At 40.4% G+C, this 18342-nt stretch overlaps 1 protein-coding gene across 1 annotated transcript in view; it reads left to right on the top strand.

The window, feature by feature from the left end:
* The first annotated feature begins 1481 nt into the window (after positions 1-1481).
* FAM241A (family with sequence similarity 241 member A) overlaps positions 1482-18342 on the top strand; it is a 33564-nt gene continuing 16703 nt past the window's right edge. Inside the window, exons 1-2 of the transcript XR_005819955.1 lie at positions 1482-1594; positions 15518-15675. The gene's annotated coding sequence lies outside the window, so the exon portion shown is untranslated. The remainder of the gene's footprint in view (positions 1595-15517; positions 15676-18342) is intronic.

Here is an 18342-nt window from a genome sequence, read left to right as displayed (position 1 = left end):
CGTGAGGGAGCTGCAGGCCGCCATGAGGCCTCTCCTCAGCCTCCTCTGCTCCTCTACAAACCAACGGACCTCAGCTTCTCCTCACACATCTTCCCCTCTAGAGCCTTCACCATCTTTGTAGCCTTCCTTTGGACACATTCTAGTAGTTTTACACCCTTCTTGCACTGTGGCACCTAAATTTGTGGCCAATACAAGCTGATAAGTATGGGGAGAATGACGACACATTGCTTAGCAGCTCAGACGTGGAGGGACACACTGTTTTCCAGATGGAAACCACAATGCTGGGTCCCATTTCTGGCCCTCTCACCTGCCCCCCAGGAGAACTAGGGCATCTCCCACTCATCGTGGTGCAAGCATGAAGTGCTTTTTCTCACATGCATGGGTCTGTAATGGTATAAAACCACTTGAAGGTAAAGAGGAATCAGGCTTTAACTGTCCCTGTAGCTCAGTTCCCCCTCTTTTAAAATATTGTGAAGGTATATTTATTTAGTATTGTTTTAAAGTTCAGATGTCTTAGTGACAGAGGCCTTTTACACAAATATTTGGAAGCTATTCTTATGCTATCTTTTAAAACTTATCTCCCCTGGAGTACTCCGGGGGTCTAGACAGATTTATTCCCTCCACATATGCTTTCTTTCTTTCTCTCTCTCTCTGTTCCTCCTCCTGCCGATGTCCTGTAAAACATATTAACTTCTTTGTCCTGGAAGGTATTTACTTTTAACTTATTCAAGACATGGTCCTGAAACTCCATAGCTACATGAATTAAACATTATCTAGTCTTTGGTGCTGCAAATGTGGCTATGTTACCTTGACTATAAAAGGGGTTACAAAAAAAGGTTTTTTCTTCCTTTTCCATGACTTATTAGGCAATATTCTGTATGAAATACCTCCATCTGCTTACTTGTGTATTTTGTCAGTAGTTGTAAATATCCTGAATGGGTACAACCCAATCGAATAAATATATGTAGCTGATTCCTGTCTACTGAATGAGATCTAAGACAACCATAATCAACTGTTCTAGAACAAGAGTTTAAGCACCCGACTCTTAAATTTTTCTTCCAATATAATTTTAAAAGGGGAGGAAGTGTTTTTAATTTCTACCTTATGCTGCCTCGGAGTTGCAATTATTGTGCCACTTTGGATTTAACCTTTGTATGATTTTTTTTTATGTCTTCATGTATCTAGTTCATAAATTCCCAGATATTTTTTTCCCACTTTGGTTAACTTTACCTCCTTTTGAAATGGTAGACCTCAGTACCATGGAAGTAAAAAGTACCCTGATACAGAGGAGACTGAAAGATTGATGAAGCACAGGAACTAATAAATTATATGGAGCAAGCATATCCTGCATTTATTTTACATAATTCCTTAAATTTCTTGTGATGTAATGATTTTTTTTCCCTATAAAGAGGGCTTTTGGCAAGAACTTGCCCCATGAATACATCCTACCATTAAGCCTAAACCCACTTTTTTTTTTTCCTGTCAGTAACTTGTCAAAAAAAAAAAAAAAAAACTATAACTGGGAGGAGGTCTGCTGGAGGACACCACCACTGGCTGATCTGCATACTTCTTTATTGGGTTCATCCTCATTCAGGTAACATGTATGCTGTCTCAGAAACCAGATCCTGTAGGGTTGTATTATTTAAGTTATTTGACTCAGATGAATACTTTGGAGCACTGAACTAAGTAATTTGGTATCTTTCAAGCACAAAGGATCTGATTCTGACAAATCTGGTAACCAATGTAAATGAAGCTGTAGTAGAATAAAACTAGGGAAAGTTAAAAACTGGATATCAACATTTATTGTTTTCAAACATGGAGTAATCTGTAATAAACTAAGACAATTCAGTGTCATTAGCTGGTACTGATAGGTGGTACAAATGATAAGCAAACAGCAGGAGAAACTAAGGCCGACTGGGCTTGTTATTTTCAGTTGCAATTTTTGTAATTATGGTTGCATAAATAGTGCCTCTGATTTCAGGAGAACTATTCAAGTTCTTTTGCTAATCGTGTGTGCAGGGGCTTAGCTTTGTTTTTGGTTAAAGCAGATTCACAAAAACGTCACAAATATCACCTTTGAAGGAACAATGCATTTAAAGGCAGGCACAAAGACCACAACTGCAGAGCTCCAAACAGGAGGTTTACATTGAATTATGGGTGGAAATGTTTTTGGGCCCTTCCAGAAGCACCATCTGTTTCTATGGCTGGTCATTGTTTGGATTATTTATGACCATAATTTTAGATTTATCTGGTTAACCTTTGGATAGCCTCCTAAAATAACTATTGACTCTTTGAGTTTTCAAGGTAATATATTAAGATGCAAGGATTTCATGTTATTATTTTATGGAAAGAACCTCAAGCCTTTTTTTTTTTTTTTTTGTAATATATCAATACCTACAAAAACAGGAAATAGTTATACTATCATATGGCAAAAGGAACTGCAGTATCACATATTCATTGTTCACATTATGAACTATGCTAATTGAAATTTATTTGTGAGAAAAAGCAAAAAGCACACTATAGCATATTTTTTGAGAATTCCCCTCTGCCCTCAGTACTTACCACAATATCTATCTTCATGTTACATTTCAACAGGGAAAGTGGAATAGATAGGATGAAATGCCTCCAGAAATAATAGAAAAGAAAAAGGAAATGGGTCCTGAGAATTCATGACTTGCATCAGACTTAAAATGTATGAAAGGAGACGGAAAAAAGTCTTTTCCATATTAGCCAGTATGATCTCATTCTGCACTATTAGAGGTGCTGGGAGTCTTTCCATTTTCCTTGAGGGATCAGGTCCCACAATTCAAAAATACTGCACTAAAATAAAAATGAACAGAAGTCTGATTGGTTTTGCAAACATTCATCAAGGATGGTTCCAATTTAGGTCAAAATATGCTAGTAGAAATGAGTATCTGTGTGAAAGGTTTTGCAAGTCTGAGGTAGTTTTAGTTGAATTATAACAATGCTCTTCATGCTTGCTAGGCTGTGCATACCAATATATAGACTTCAGAATTAAAGAGTGTGGGCTTTCATGAATTTGTTTGCATTTGAAGGGCATATCCAGTCATCCAGTCAAATGAGAGCACTTATAGAATTGATTCTTCAAAAAGAGTGACCCCACATTCTATTCATGTAGCATTTGGCTCCTATCTGTGTAACAGGCTGAAACAAACCCCGAGATTCAAACACCTTACTATTTCATTTTGGACTTTATGGCTTATGTCCAGTCTCAGTTTAAAATTTATTTTACAATACTCTGAAACCACACAGCACTCTGCAAAATGCACATTGATAAGGATGTTGGCAACTGTGCAGAATTAAAAAAAAAAAATGTTCTGCAAAAGAAAGCTGGTCTTTTCTTAGCAAAAGAAGTACAAACTGAAGAAAACTTTTTAATCTTCTTAATAATGTACTATATTCCTATTCCCACCAGAGAAAATATTTTTAAATCACAGAAATCTAAAAAAAGACACTGCATTCCCACATCAATAAAAAATAAATCCAAGGGAGATGCCGCAGTATAATGCTAAAATAAACAATAGCCCCATGTATTTTAGAAGGAACTACGCATACCTGGTAGAGCAGAAAAAACATTAGATGAGGATCTCAAAAGAAACATGAATACAGGTCTCCTGGGTAATAGAATTTATCCCTAAGCTTCAAGACTTTTGCAACATCTTTATTAAGATATCTGTGCATAAAATAGTCTGTTACATAAACAGTCTATACAAAGAAGCCTATACAAAGTGTATGTTTATCCTTTACCTTTTTATGTAAATTAATTAAAATACTTGAAAAGTTTTCAGTTTCTCTGATGCTAATTTTGACAGTGTCAGCACAGGCTGTCAAGAGCAGTAACAGGGAATGGTTAAAAAAAAAAAAAAAAGAGCTAAACAAAATACATGGAGCCTTATCTGTCATATTCTTTTTCGATTACCTAGATTTCTCAATGATTATGGCATCCATTCAAGTTCTGATGTGGATCTGCTGGTAAAATAACATCAAAATCATAGCTGCATGTGTAACATCTTTTTAGTAAATGCACGTTTGAAATTGTTTTAGGCTAGGGAGGCAGTGCTGCAGAAAGATCTGTTATTTTCATTTGCATGAAAAAGATCCAAAATGCTGCATACCTGGCCTTTTTTGGTATTTACCCAAATTTGCCTTGGCATAACCTTTTTAGCAGGCAATGAGTCCAATCAACCACATTATCACACAAGCATGCAGAAGTCAAACACAGTACAGGAAGTCAATCAGGCTGATCTACTCTATTACAGCTGAAAGCTTCCCAAAATGCATTATGTATTGTATTCTGCTATTAAATCATCCTGTAGACTTATAATTTTCTTTTTTGTGCTTCTAATCTCATCAAACTAATTTGTCATATTAAACCCAAATCAAAATTTCCATTTTCATCTTAAACACCAGCCAGAATGAAAGTAAGAGACTCTGAGATCTTATGTTGCAGTTGGTCCTTTTTACTCTCAAACAATCCACTATCATGTGAGGCTGTTTCACAATGTTGATGTATTTTTTATTATTATTTTAAGGAGCAAAGGTCAATCAGCTGCAAAGACAGCACTGTGTCTTTGATTCCAGAAGAGGCCACTGATAGTAACACGTGTAGACTGTTATTTTACATTCAGCATAACTCCATGTGATTGAAAATTCCCGTTAGCTGCTGTGAAATGAGTGTAATGTCAGTCCTGAACCTGGGAAAAAAGATGGTGACAATCTGCATTTTGGGAATTTATAATCGGCCTTATCACAAGTCATAGAAAACATCAATGAAATCTGCATAGATTTATGAAGAGGAAATCATGCTTAACCAACATGATAGCCTTTTACAATGAAGTGAGCAGCTTGGTGGACAAGGAGAGCAGCGGATGTTGTTTACCTCTACCTCTATAAGGCTTTTCACACCGTCTCCCGTAGCATCCTATCAGACAAGCTGACAAAGTACAGGTTAAATAATGGACAGTGAGGTGGATTGAGAACTGGCTGAACAGGTGGGACCAGAAGCATGTGAAGAGTGACCCAAAGTCCAGTTGGTGCAAGTCACTAAGGGTGTACCCCAGGGCTCCACACTGGGCCCAGTAATGCGCCCTTACAGCAAGAAAGGCCAACAGTTTCCTGGGCTGCATCAGGAGCAGCGCTGCCAGCAGGCCAAGGGAGGTGATCCTTCCTCTCTGCTCAGCACTGGTGAGATGTACCCAGAGTGCCAGGCCCAGTTCTGGGCTCCCCAGGACAATAAAGACACGGATTTACTGGAGGGAGTCCTGCAAAGGACCATAAGGATGATTAAGGGACTGGATCCTCTCTCGTACAAGAAGAGCTGGGACTGTTCAGCCTGCAGAAGGACCAGGGGAATCTTACCAATGTGTATAAATACCTGGTGGGAGGGAATAAAGAAGGAGCCAGGCTCTTCTCAGTGGTGCTCCCTTGAACCTTACTAATCACAAACAGATAAGGTGAGGGAAAAGATGGGGTCTTCATGTACCCATGTCCTTGTGGTAAATTGGCCTTAAATATTGCACTTTTAACCCACTGTAGAATTTTGTGAGAAGTATTGTTGTTTGAAGTGTATTGTTGATTTGATAAAAAAGCATGAAATATTTTACAAAATTTCTTATGGAGCAGGTATGTTTTGAAGCTTGCTACAAAATGAATATAAAACTACCAGTTATTTTTACATGACTTAATCTTATACTGCCGCCTAGTGGCTAAGATCTAAATAAGATTGTACAACTTCACTACACTTGATATATAGATACAGAAATATAGTAGTTACGTATGCTATAGTATTATTGGCATTCATTTTTAGTAATCGTATTATGTATATGTCCACACAGTTGCCCAATATAGCGAAGACCAGAGAAATTTCAATGATGAAGGACACTAATATTCATATTGAGCTCTACTAGTGATTGAGTGCAGTCTTTAATGTTATCAGGATCTACATTGTAGCATGGTTATAGTTTGAGATAGAATTATTTCAAAAATTAGGTGTAGAGAAGGACTTCAGCCATCATGTCAGAGATATCTATAGATAGATATCTCTCTATATAGATAGATATATCTATATATCTATAGATAGATATAGATAGATAGATAGGGCTGATAGATAGGGCTTTAAACTAGAGTCGAAGGGGGAAGGGGATAAAACCAGGCACGCTGGTGATGAGCTAAGAGATGGTGCGCTAGAATCAGAGGGACTGTGTGCTAGTGAGGCCCTTCGGTCGGCTACACAGCAGGGTGCTGCGTGTAGGGAGGCGCATTTGAAGTGCTTCTACACAAACGCACGCAGTATGAGGAATAAAATGGATGAGCTAAAAGTCTTGGCCCAGTCCCACAGCTACGACATCATCAGCATAAGCGAAGCCTGGTGGGATGAGTCCTGTGGCTGGTGTGTTGCAATAGATGGTTACAGGCTCTTTGGGAGGGATAGGCAGGGTAGGCGAGGTGGTGGGGTGGCAATGTATGTGAAGCATGGGCTGGACTGTGTGGAACTTCAAGTTGGTGATGGCAAAGTTGAGAGCCTCTGGGTAAGGATTAAGGGACAAACAAATAAAGGGGATGTCGTTGTGGGAGTCTATTACAGACCACCTGGCCAGGACGACAACGCTGATGAATTATTCTTTGCAGAACTAAAAGATGCCTCGAGATCAAATCCCCTTGTCCTAATGGGGGATTTCAACTTGCCAGACGTCAACTGGGATCACCACACAGCTGACACGAGCAAGTCCAGGAGGTTCATAAAGCACCTAGATGATAACTTCTTGATGCAGGTGCTAAGAGAGCCAACTAGGAAAGGTGCCCTCCTAGATCTGTTGCTGGAGAACAGAGAGGGTCTTGTGGGAGACATGGCAATTGGCGGCCATCTCGGTCATAGTGACCATGAAGTGGTTGAGTTTAGAATTTATGGTGACAGAAGGAAAACTGTCACCAAAACTTCAGCCCTGGATATGGGGAAAGCAGACTTCAGGCTGCTCAGGGAACTAGTCGGCAAGGTCCCCTGGGAAACTACTTTTGAAGGCATTGGTGTCCATCAGTGCTGGTCCATCTTTAAGCACTGCCTCCTAAAAGCACAAGATCAGGCAATTCCAAAATATCGGAAGTCAGGTAGGTGGGGCAGAAGGCCGGCCTGGCTGACCAGGGAACTTCTACTGGAGCTAAGGCGAAAAAAGAAAGTGTACGGCTGCTGGAAGGAGGGTCGGGCAATGATGAAGGAATACAGGGATGCTGTTTGTGTTTGTAGGGAGAAAATTCGTGTGGCCAAAGCCCAACTAGAGTTGAAGCTGGCCATGTCTGTGGGAGACAATAAAAAAAGTTTTTTTAGATATGTGAACAGAAAAAGGAGAACCAAAGAAAACATAGGTCCGCTACTAGATGGGGAGGGCCTCCTCACAGACAATGACATAGGCAAAGCAGAGACGTTTAACGCCTTCTTTGCCTCTGTCTTCAACATTGATGATGGGCTTCGGGGCTCAGGGTACCCTGAGCTGGAGGACCATGACAGTGGGAATGACAAACTCCCAACCGACCCTGAACGTGTACGGGAATTGCTGCTCCACCTGGATCCATACAAGTCCATGGGTCCAGATGGGATTCATCCCAGGGTGCTTAAAGAACTGGCTGATGTCATCGCGGGACCTCTCTCAATTATTTTTCAACGATCTTGGGAATCTGGAGAGGTCCCGGTAGACTGGAAGCTGGCAAATGTTGTGCCAATTTTCAAGAAGGGTAAGAAAGAAGACCCTAGCAATTACAGGCCTGTCAGTCTCACGTCAGTGCCTGGTAAAATTATGGAGAGGATGATCCTTGAAGTTACTGAAGCGCACCTGGGGGACAATGCAGTCATTGGTCCCAGCCAACATGGGTTCATGAGGGGTAGGTCCTGCCTAACAAATTTGATTTCTTTTTATGATAAGATCACCCATCTAGTCGATCAAGGGAAACCAGCTGATGTGATCTGTTTGGACTTCAGCAAGGCTTTTGACACGGTTTCCCATAGGATCCTACTGGACAAAATGTCTAGCATACAGCTAAACAAAAACATCATACGATGGGTGAGCAATTGGCTGATGGGCAGGGCTCAAAGGGTTGTGGTAAATGGGGCCACATCTGGCTGGCGGATGGTCACTAGTGGGGTCCCTCAAGGCTCCATTTTAGGGCCAGTCCTCTTCAATGTTTTTATAAATGATTTGGATGTAGGACTAGAAGGTGTTTTGAGCAAATTTGCCAATGACACCAAACTTGGAGTTGTGGACTCGGATGAGGGTGGAAAGGCCTTGCAGAGAGATCTGGACAGATTGGAGAACTGGGTGATCACCAACCACATGAAGTTTAACAAAAGCAAGTGCCGGGTCCTGCACCTGGGACGGGGCAACCCTGGCTATACGTACAGACTGGGTGATGAGACGCTGGAGAGCAGCCCTGCAGAGAGGGATCTGGGGGTTGTGGTTGACAGCAAGTTGAATATGAGCCAGCAGTGTGCCCTGGCAGCCAGGAGGGCCAACCGTATCCTGGGGTGCATCAAGCACAGCATTGCTAGTCGGTCGAGGGAAGTGATTGTCCCGCTCTACTCTGCGCTGGTGCGGCCTCACCTCGAGTACTGTGTGCAGTTCTGGGCACCACAGTACAAAAAGGACATTAAACTGTTGGAGAGTGTCCAGAGGAGGGCGACGAAGATGGTGAAGGGCCTAGAGGGGAAGACATATGAGGAGCGGCTGAGGTCACTTGGCCTGTTCAGCCTGGAGAAGAGGAGGCTGAGGGGGGACCTCATCGCAGTCTACAACTTCTTTGCGAGGGGGAGTGGAGAGGCAGGTGACCTATTCTCCGTTATCACCAGTGACAGGACCCGTGGGAACGGTGTCAAGCTGAGGCAGGGGAAGTTTAGGCTAGACATCAGGAAGAGGTTCTTCACCAAGAGGGTGGTTGCACACTGAACAGGCTCCCCAGTGAAGTTGTCACTGCACCAAGCCTATCTGAATTTAAGAAGAGATTGGACTGTGCACTTAGTCACATGGCCTAAACTTTTGGGCAGACCTGTGCGGTGCCAGGAGTTGGACTTGATGATCCTTATGGGTCCCTTCCAACTCGGGATATTCTATGATTCTATGACCTATTGGTTCTCATTGTTAGAAAGAAACATCTCTGGGGTAGATTGTGTTATAAATGCTCAGTGAGTAGTTTCGTGCATCTTCCTCCAGAGCTTTTGAGGTTCAAGCATTCATAGGGATGGTGATTAATAGAGTTTAACTTCTTCAGTGTAACAGATCCAGATACACTAAGCCCTCAGACATCTATATCCCGTTCACTGCCGCAGTTCCTGTACCTGGCTAAGTTCACAAAATGAAACCGAGTGTATATTGAGCTTGAACGAGTGTAAATCATTCAGGAGTTCCAGGTTCCCCAGTTTCCTCCAAGCCCCATTCTAGCAGCAATATATGACTTAGCAAAAAATCAGGCTCTTACAGAAGCTTAGAAGAAAACACCAGAAGTAAAAAACAGTTCTGTAGCTACAGTGATAACAGCCAGTGGGAGGAAAGGCTTCCTCTTCAGGAAGATGAGTTTCCAGCCACTCACACTATATGCCCTTTCAAGAATGCCAATTCTTGGCATTTTGCATGCCTGCCATTTTGCATGCCTGCCACAGAAGCAGCTCCTACTGCAGCTGTCAACATTCTTCACGACTGCAGGAGTTATGGTAGAAAAAGTAGATGTGTGCCTTGACTACTTCTAAAATATATATATATATATATATATATATATATATAATTTATTTAGGTCTTCTTCTTAGGAGCTTCTGTACCTCAGGTATTGCTGGAAGGAAGGAGGTATTTTAGTATGTGAAAGTAGTTGTGGAACAACAAAAAAATTAATTTTGTCCACCAGGTGGCACTTTGTCATCGGGCCTCTGTTTGAAAGCACCTGGAAAAGTATATATATGATTACATGAGGTGTAAACTCTTATTGAGCAAGGATTAGTGTGTTTCCGGAAATGCAGTCTACTCAGATTTCTTCTAGGGAAGTGATTTTGATCTTAATGAAGGGAATGGGACTTTTTTTTCATTGACTTAAAATAAAAACAGCTTGGCCTCAATTAGGTGAAAGCTTTAGGGAAATAAAATCTATTTGCAGTGTGTAGGACAGACGACATTTTCCCTCTATTTGGTTTGTTAGAAGATATGAGTGCCAGTGACTTATATCTAATGCAGCAGAAAAAGGGAAATGTAAGAATGGTGCAAACTCAGAATTTGGACAACGGGCAAGCCAGACAGGTGATAAAATTCATTCTGGAAGAGCTTCCTGCACTTATGGAAAACGTGCTAGTAGAGAGCTCATAAACTGTTATTTTGATGCAGTTTTAGTCCAGCACACATGTTGTCTGATGTTCCTTTTCCAATATAACAGGTAGAAGTTAGGCTGCAGACATTAGTATAAGTGTAAAAACAACAGTAGACTGTAAATGAGAAAAAAATATATATGGGGTGGGGGCAGCACAGTTTGAGCTTGGAAACAGCCATTTTAACAGTCATCTGTGCAAAAACTGGAGTTTAGTGTTGTTTAAAACGCTTGATTCTGCCCAGTTTGCATGATTATGTGTATGTTTAGGTAAAGGTAGCAATGTAAGGTCCAGGTGATGTGCAATACACTGATGGCAGCTGGAACCCAGTAGAACAGATCCACCTCGTTTGGCAGCAGTGAGCCCACACCAGTATCCCCAGTCAGTACACTCCTGGAAATACAAGTGCAGGTCTCACTGGTAGAGACTTTCGATCCTTTCCTCTCGCTTGCAGCAGCTCTCTGACAGTAATGGCTTTCCCAGAAGCCAGACGCTGAGATCACAGAGAAGCTCTGCCAAGCCCTTTGCGCTCAGACAGATCTCTGACACTGTCCCAGCTGGTGGTTAGGGAACAACATGCTGATGACATGGAATTGGAGAAGAGGTTTAATTTCCAGTCCAGCCAGTCCACATTTTGGCCTTATTTTTCTGTTCATTTGCATCAAGGGTATTTTAGAACCGTCTGGTGCTGTCCTGCTCTGCTTGCTTTTCCAGGCTTCTCAGAGGCTGCTGAAAGCACCTCTGTATACATTACTTCTCATTAAAAAGAGGGAAAGTTTCTGTCTCCTTCATGCATGTACAATTATTGAATGTTTCCTGAACCCTGGAAACTGTTGTTCTGCTGAAAAAGCAGGTTTTCATATCAATCACTTGTAAGTGAGCTGGAAAAAGGCCGTAGGTGAGCAAGTGAATAATGATTGTAAGAACAAACACAAGAAAATGCTATCTATGGTATCTAGTTCTCTTTCTTAGAAACAATAAAAGGCTTAATCTTGCACAAAGCTGGCATAAAAGTCCCATTTACTCTGACCAATTTCTTGCTGTTAATGAGAAGTGTTTCCAAGGCATTTGCTTAAATTAGCTTTTCTATAACGAAGCGCAATTGTGCTAATTTACACTGCACAGCAGGAATTTGCCTGACCCTGCACTGTCATTGGGAGCAGATGCTGATCTGGAGATCATATGTGCAATCAGTGTCCAGTTGTAGAAATAAGCAACTCAAGTGATAAGTGATTCCCAGAAACAGAGCAGCATACTCAAATCACACTGATGCTGTTTCAGATCTCAAGCACTTTGCTAGTGGTCTCATGATGAGTTTTAGCTGAGTTGTTAAAAACACACACTGAAATGAAAACTGATACCCAGGTCCTGCCTACAGAGAGGCTGCTTCCTTTAAAATGTCCTCTGTCCCCTATACCTTAGGTCCTCGAGATGTAGTTGTATTGTTCTGTCTGGCCACAACGAAAGTGCTCAAGGGTCCCTGCACGGCTCTCCACTGTACACATCAGAGGAACATCTCCTGATGGAAAATGTGACTGCAGAGGAACAATTTCTAACATTCTCTTTGCTGTCATCTCCAGTCCCATCCTGCTAGTTCCACCCTATTTCTTCTCTGCCCTCAACCCAGAATTATTACTGTAATTAGTTATTAAAGGAATTAAAGGAGAAAATTTCTTATCTTTACCAAATTCACTCCAAAATATACTACAGGAGTGGTATTCTAAAACTGAGAATAAGACTATTTCATCATCGTTGCCATGGTGACCAAAACTAGGACAGTAACTTTTTTTTTTAATTATTTTAGCTTCCTCTCTCCTTGTGCTTCTCATATGCCGAAGAACTTGGTCTCTGGACAGGAGTCTGACTAACTGCAGAGCACCGAATTTCTAAGCCATGAAAAAGAAAAGAAATTAAATGTTTGAGAGTTTTATGATTGTTTCCCCTAGGAGGAAAAAAAAAATAGGCAGGGATGAGAAAGTGCTCTTACTGAGAAAGGAGGGAGAGGTGACAGAAGAGAGTAAGGATGAGGTTAACACAGACATTTAGAAACAACATTTTAAGGTGACAAGAAGCAGGTGGTCTTCTTAATGTTTAGGGACTCCTCCTAATGCCACCTGCTGCCAGACTCTTGACCCAGGATCACAAAGGAACAACACTACTACAAAGTCACAGACCAATTTCCCTGATATATGGTTCCAGATACGTTATATTCCTTTCCAGACTCCAGCTCAAAGCAAGGAGATAGGTGAACACTTGGACACTTACAGCTGAACACTTACAGGTCCCTTCAGTCCTGGAGCTGTAAATTACAATGTCTTTTTTCACGTTCTTCACCCCAAGGCAAGAACTAAAAACGAAGTTGAAGCCTACATGCATTTCTTACAAGACTATAGGTGCATTTGTAAACTCAATGAAAACCGTAGTAAAAGCTCCTAGTAAAAGCTTTTTAGCATGCAACCTCATGATTTTATATTGTAGTCTGCAGAGTGCCTCTCTGTATAAAGTTAGTTATGAAATTTTTCAGCTAATAGCAAGGGAAAAAGACAATCAGACAGGAGGAACACTGAATTCTAATTGAAAAACTAAGGATCATATAACTTGATAACAAATTCAAAATGAAGAAAAGAAACTGCAATGAAATCGATTTGGGCAACTAACTTGAATTTAAATGGGGTTTACTGTAATTTCACAGCTTTTCCCTTTCCAAATGTAAAGATCAAAAGCTTTATTAGATATGGTATATTTAGAAACATTTCAGTATAACCATTTCTTAAAATTTCTGACTTTTTCTCCTTTTGAAAATACTTTAAAAAATAAAAGATTTTTTGCTTTACAGTCAGGTTCTGTTGCTTTGGAACAACCCAATTTCTCATTATTTTGCTTGGTCATGCCTTCATTCATATGGCAGTGATGAAACTGACTGGGAATGTCTGTAGTCATTAAAGTCAGGCTGAGGTTCCATACATAGCAGTGCAGGTAATACAGCAAGTATCAAGTACAATACAGCAAATACAGCAAATACAAAATCAATACAGCAAGTTTCAAGTAATCACCTGCAGTGTAAAAGACACTGCAATTTCACATCAGGCTTGTGTCACATCTACAGCTTCCAGCACCAGTTCTCCTCTGTAACAATCATGCATCAAACATTTCCTTCAAGCCTCAAAATACAGTGGTGGTGCTGACTACTCCTCCGAACCAGGAAGGTCATCACAGAGTTTAAACAGAATGCTGAACTAAAACTCAGGGCATGGGTTTGCCAGCTTGCCTCCTTCTTGACTAGATGCCTTAACTTAATGAGTTTTCATCTCTTAAAATGGCTGCCCTGAGTTAGTCTAAATCACATGGCTATTTCAGCATCTGGTGGGTCAGCAAGGCTGGTCTGACAGGCTGGTCTCCATGAGAGACGCCTGCAGTAAGCTGTCCTACAAAGAATGTTTCAGGATAGCTGCCCAGAGGGGAAAACAAAATCTTAAAAATATGTGAATTAGCTTTACTCCAGTACTATTATATTCTGTTATTTTCTAGCATTAAAAGCTATGCAGTTTTAGTCATTAAAAAGGGATGAATGAGGACATCAAAAAGAAAATTAAACTTAGTTGTTAGAAAAGCTATTCAATAACTTCTTTTTCCGCTGATTTTCCCTTTGGAATTATTAATTTTCTTTCATCTTGCTCTCCTCTCTTTTTTTTCTTTTTTTTTTCTTTTTTTTTCTTTTTTTTTTCTTTTTTTTTTAAATAAGCAAAACAGTCATGCAGTGCTGGAGCAGACATACAGTTCTTTGGTAGCAATAAATGTGCACCATTCTGTTTGAATGTCTCCCCTGAATATGAAGTACAAAAAAAAAAAATTAAGAAGGCAAAAAATCCTGGGGTATTTTACAGGCTAGAAGGGCTCAGTTAATTTTTTCATGAACTACACCAGCTATTGATAATTAGAAGATAAGTTATCTGGGTATGGTAATTTTTTCATTGCATATAAAGCTGAATATGAAGCTGAATCGTGATCTCTGAGTTGCTCTTAAATACTTAATAGCCATTTCTCTATTGTAAGTCCATGGTAAACTTTTATACTAGCTCCCCGACACCAATGTGGAAGGAAAAACAAAGTAAAAAAATAGTAAGCATTTCAAAGCAGAATTCATGCAGTATTCTCAGTGTCGGAATAGGTAATATTTAAGCCAGTTTGCTCAGGAGATGAGGAACAGAAGGCTTGACAGCCATGAAAAACTCAATTATTTGGGATTTCTTTGTTGTTATTTTGTTGTTGTTGTTTCTTTTTCCTTTATATTTCTCCTTTCCCACTTACTGTGTTTGTCTTTTGTTGCCCTGAGGAGAAACTGTAGTGGCAATAGTATCTTCTTTGCATTTCTTTAATTAAATTCTGGAAAGCACCAGATGCTTACATTTGCAACATCCCTTACCCATACTAAAGTACAAAGGAGTTAATCATACAGTGGGCTTTGGTTTACTCTGAACCCAGGCTGGGGCAGCGTTAATTCAGTCATGCCATTTAGTTAAAGTATAGCCTCCCATCACAACAGGTCTCTGCAGCATTGTTCTGCATTGTCTTTTCATTCCAGTAGAGAAATCTGAATTTTTGGTTCTCTCTGTAGTTTGAATTATTAAAGGCTTGATCTGTAATCATTTCTTCTTGCCCTTGAGTTAAGTGTTATAACTTGAGCCTTAGGAAGTGTCTGGTTCGGTCATATTGAAATATAGCTAGGGCTTAGAAACAGCAGGAGAATTTCAAGGGCTGATGGTTCGTACTACTTTTAACCAGATTCAAAGTTTATTTAGGTGCCCCAAAACCAGACTCAAAGGTTACTTATGTGCCCAAATATATGAATAGGCATTCCCAGGAATTTTAACAAACATCTCTGGCTATTTTTTAAAATCCTGGTGTGAGATTATTTGCATCCTGTGATGTCTAAACATTCTTTGACCATGTCTTTCCAGGGGTACTGCAGCATTGTGCCAGACAAATGTTAGGCAGCTATTTTGGCATACACCCAACAAACAGCCACTGAATTCACAATCTGTACCTTTCATAACAGAAATCTTATTCCAGTAGTCAGTGGTGCAACTGGGATGCAGATCACTTCCCAGGTCCATTCTCAGGCTGACCAGAGGAGCTTCTTATCAATTCACCTTTTTGCACCCTCAGGATTCCCCTGGGAAGGAAACGCCAGCATCCAAGGCAGGAAGGACCCCACAGCGCTGAGGCCTGTCCCTCGTGGGGGACTTGGATATGCACTACACAAGCCACCCCAGTCAGATGAACGTATCCTGCTCGACCTTCCTATCTCACAAGATAACTATCAGGTATTCACAGGGATTTGTTCATGGATGAGCTGCAGACCCAGAACTTTATTTAAATGAATGACTGAACAAATAATTAAAAAAAAAAAAAAAACTTTTGAGGAAAACTTGTTATGCTTGGGGACAATTAACAAAGAAGAGAGGTAAAATTCATCAGATAATTTTCCATTATGAATTATTCACGTAATTCTACTGGAAACTTTAAATTAGTGTAAGATAAAGATCCTAATTTATTGCTCCCTTCCCTGAAGCATAAGAGTATGTGAGAGCTTCAAATAACTAGGCTTTGTCAAAAAAAAAGATTTATTTTCTTTTTATTTTAAAGCACATCACATAGGCCTTTTTAAGTCTTTTACAACTCACTTGGATGAACTTTATCTGATTATTAGTTATGTTAAAATAGTTACAGAAAATGAAGTTGGGGCCATGTAAACTGAAGTCATCACCAAGCATAGCCCTGACTCATCAGGCATAGCTCGAGTCTTACACACATGCACACAGAGCTTTCTCACAGGCTGCTATTGTCAGAAAATAAAATACCATCTACTGCAGGCAAAGGAAGAAAAAAAAAAAAGGCCCAGCCAAGTAAAAACAAAACACAAATTGTGTGTTTTTCTGGTCAGCCTTTCTCCTGGTGTCTGTTGATCTACCCGCTCTGGGGTGCGTGGAAGCCTCCTCGGTTAGTCATCAGGCCATTCCTCTTCATTTTATCTTGTCTACCTAGTGCTTATATAAATTAATTGCTATTTCTTTAAGAATATCTGGTTGCCACAGTTCCTTCTGCTTGCTTAGATACTACGAATTTTCATCAGGCATTAACAATCTTCCCCAGTTTTAACAAAAAGACCTTTCCTGCCACTACATGCCTAGCATCGCCTTGTTCTTTCTGTTGCTGTTTTATAGACTCAAAAACACTTAAAACCATAATTAATTTGCACACATGAGATTTAACACATGCACACACACGGTACAGTACCCTAATATTCTGGCCTGCCCTTGCTTGCACTCCAAAAAACACACAAGGTGTAACATTGAGGAAAGCGTAGGTCTTCATTTTAGCCTAACAAGTTTTATATTACAAGCCCATAGGAAGTGCCCATAGCCTAAACATGCCTGCCCTCAAAATAATAATCACGTTTCATGTAAGCACAAAGAGATTCCCCGTGGAGGAGGGGAAGCGTAATTAAAGGTTGGGGACAAGGTCACAGATCCATACTGTGAAGTGCTCAGCACCAGAGCTTCCCTCTCCCCTCTTTCATGCCAAATGTCTCGAGCCATTTGTTTCTGTGCCCGTGACTCAAAGCACCAGCCTTAGTTTAACTAAACCAGGTTTAGTTTCAACAGCACTGTTCATGGGACTAGGCCAGGAATGATCACAAGCCCTGTATAACACTCAGCCCATACATTTCCACCCAGAGAAGTGTCTGCTCCACAGTAGGAAGAGGTGTGGAAGGGTGGCGGGCCACCAGAGTGGACAAGGAAGGGAGCGGCAGGGAGGGACTTGTGAAAGTGGGGTGGCATACAAATGGGTTTGTGCTGTAAACATGAAGCATCGCATTAGCAACCCGTCAGGCTTATTTCAACTTACAGATGAATTGAGAGAATAAATTTATTGCTGTTGAACACAGCAAAAAGGGATGCAAAAAGAAAAGGGTTGTGTGACAAGGGAGAACTGCTGGAAGCACAAGAGCTTTGTGAGTGGCAGCAAGTACAAAATTGGATTCGTGCTTCAAGTGCCCTGTGGTATATACATGAATAAATACGCTGCTATAAATTTGGACGGCCTATACATTTTCAAAGCACTGTTTGGCCTGCTTTGAGCTTTAGTAGAGTAGTGAATGCTTAGAGAAGGTTCATGGCAGGAAAAAAATCAAATCCCTCTTTTCAAATGGTAACCAAGAAGAAAGGTTATAAATTGAGAAAGAGCAACATGACTGAAGTAAGCAAAATTAAGGTCAGTTAGTTATGGTTACCCAGTTACCCAGTAACCCTGTGGGTATGCAAAATGGAGCCCTGATTTTGCTTAGATCAGTAGGGTTAGTGGAGGTAAGTATGGTTCATGCAAGCAGACTGTGCAGAAAATCAGGCTCATCATCAAGGATGCTAAATGAACCTAAGTTAACAGAATTAAATAAAAAAGGGAAAATTTAGATTTGATACCAAGAGAGGAGACATTTGTTAGATTTTTTTTTATACTGTGAAATAATATTCAAGGGAAATGGCAGAATTCACTTGGGACATAAAAAAAAATTAGACTGCTGAATGCATTTGCAAAGATACTGCAGAAAACCACCCTCCAGCACCTGGGAATGCTCCAGGTGACCTTTTGTAATAGATCTTCTCCATTACTGCTTTGTTTTTCCCTTTCTGAGCCCCCATATATGAGCCTATATGTGTTTTGCTTTGGCCCTCAGATAAGATTGCATGATATATATCAACTATCGGAGAATAGGGATTGCTAATGGGGGCTGATCTTCAATGTCATTTTGTCATTACACGTGGAAGAAAAAGGAACCAAATTAATTGTTTCATTTCATTTTTATTCAGTATACTCTAATATATTTTCATGTTTTGAATTACAATTTCTCCCAGTTCACTTAGTAGCCAGTATTGGAAAAGGCATTTCTTGTATTTCTTAATTTGCTTGAAGGATCTAGGGAAATTACAGAT

Source organism: Cygnus olor, chromosome 4 (assembly GCF_009769625.2).
Source record: "Cygnus olor isolate bCygOlo1 chromosome 4, bCygOlo1.pri.v2, whole genome shotgun sequence".
Taxonomy (NCBI): Eukaryota; Metazoa; Chordata; class Aves; order Anseriformes; family Anatidae; genus Cygnus; species Cygnus olor.
This window is presented reverse-complemented; position numbering and strand designations above follow the sequence as displayed.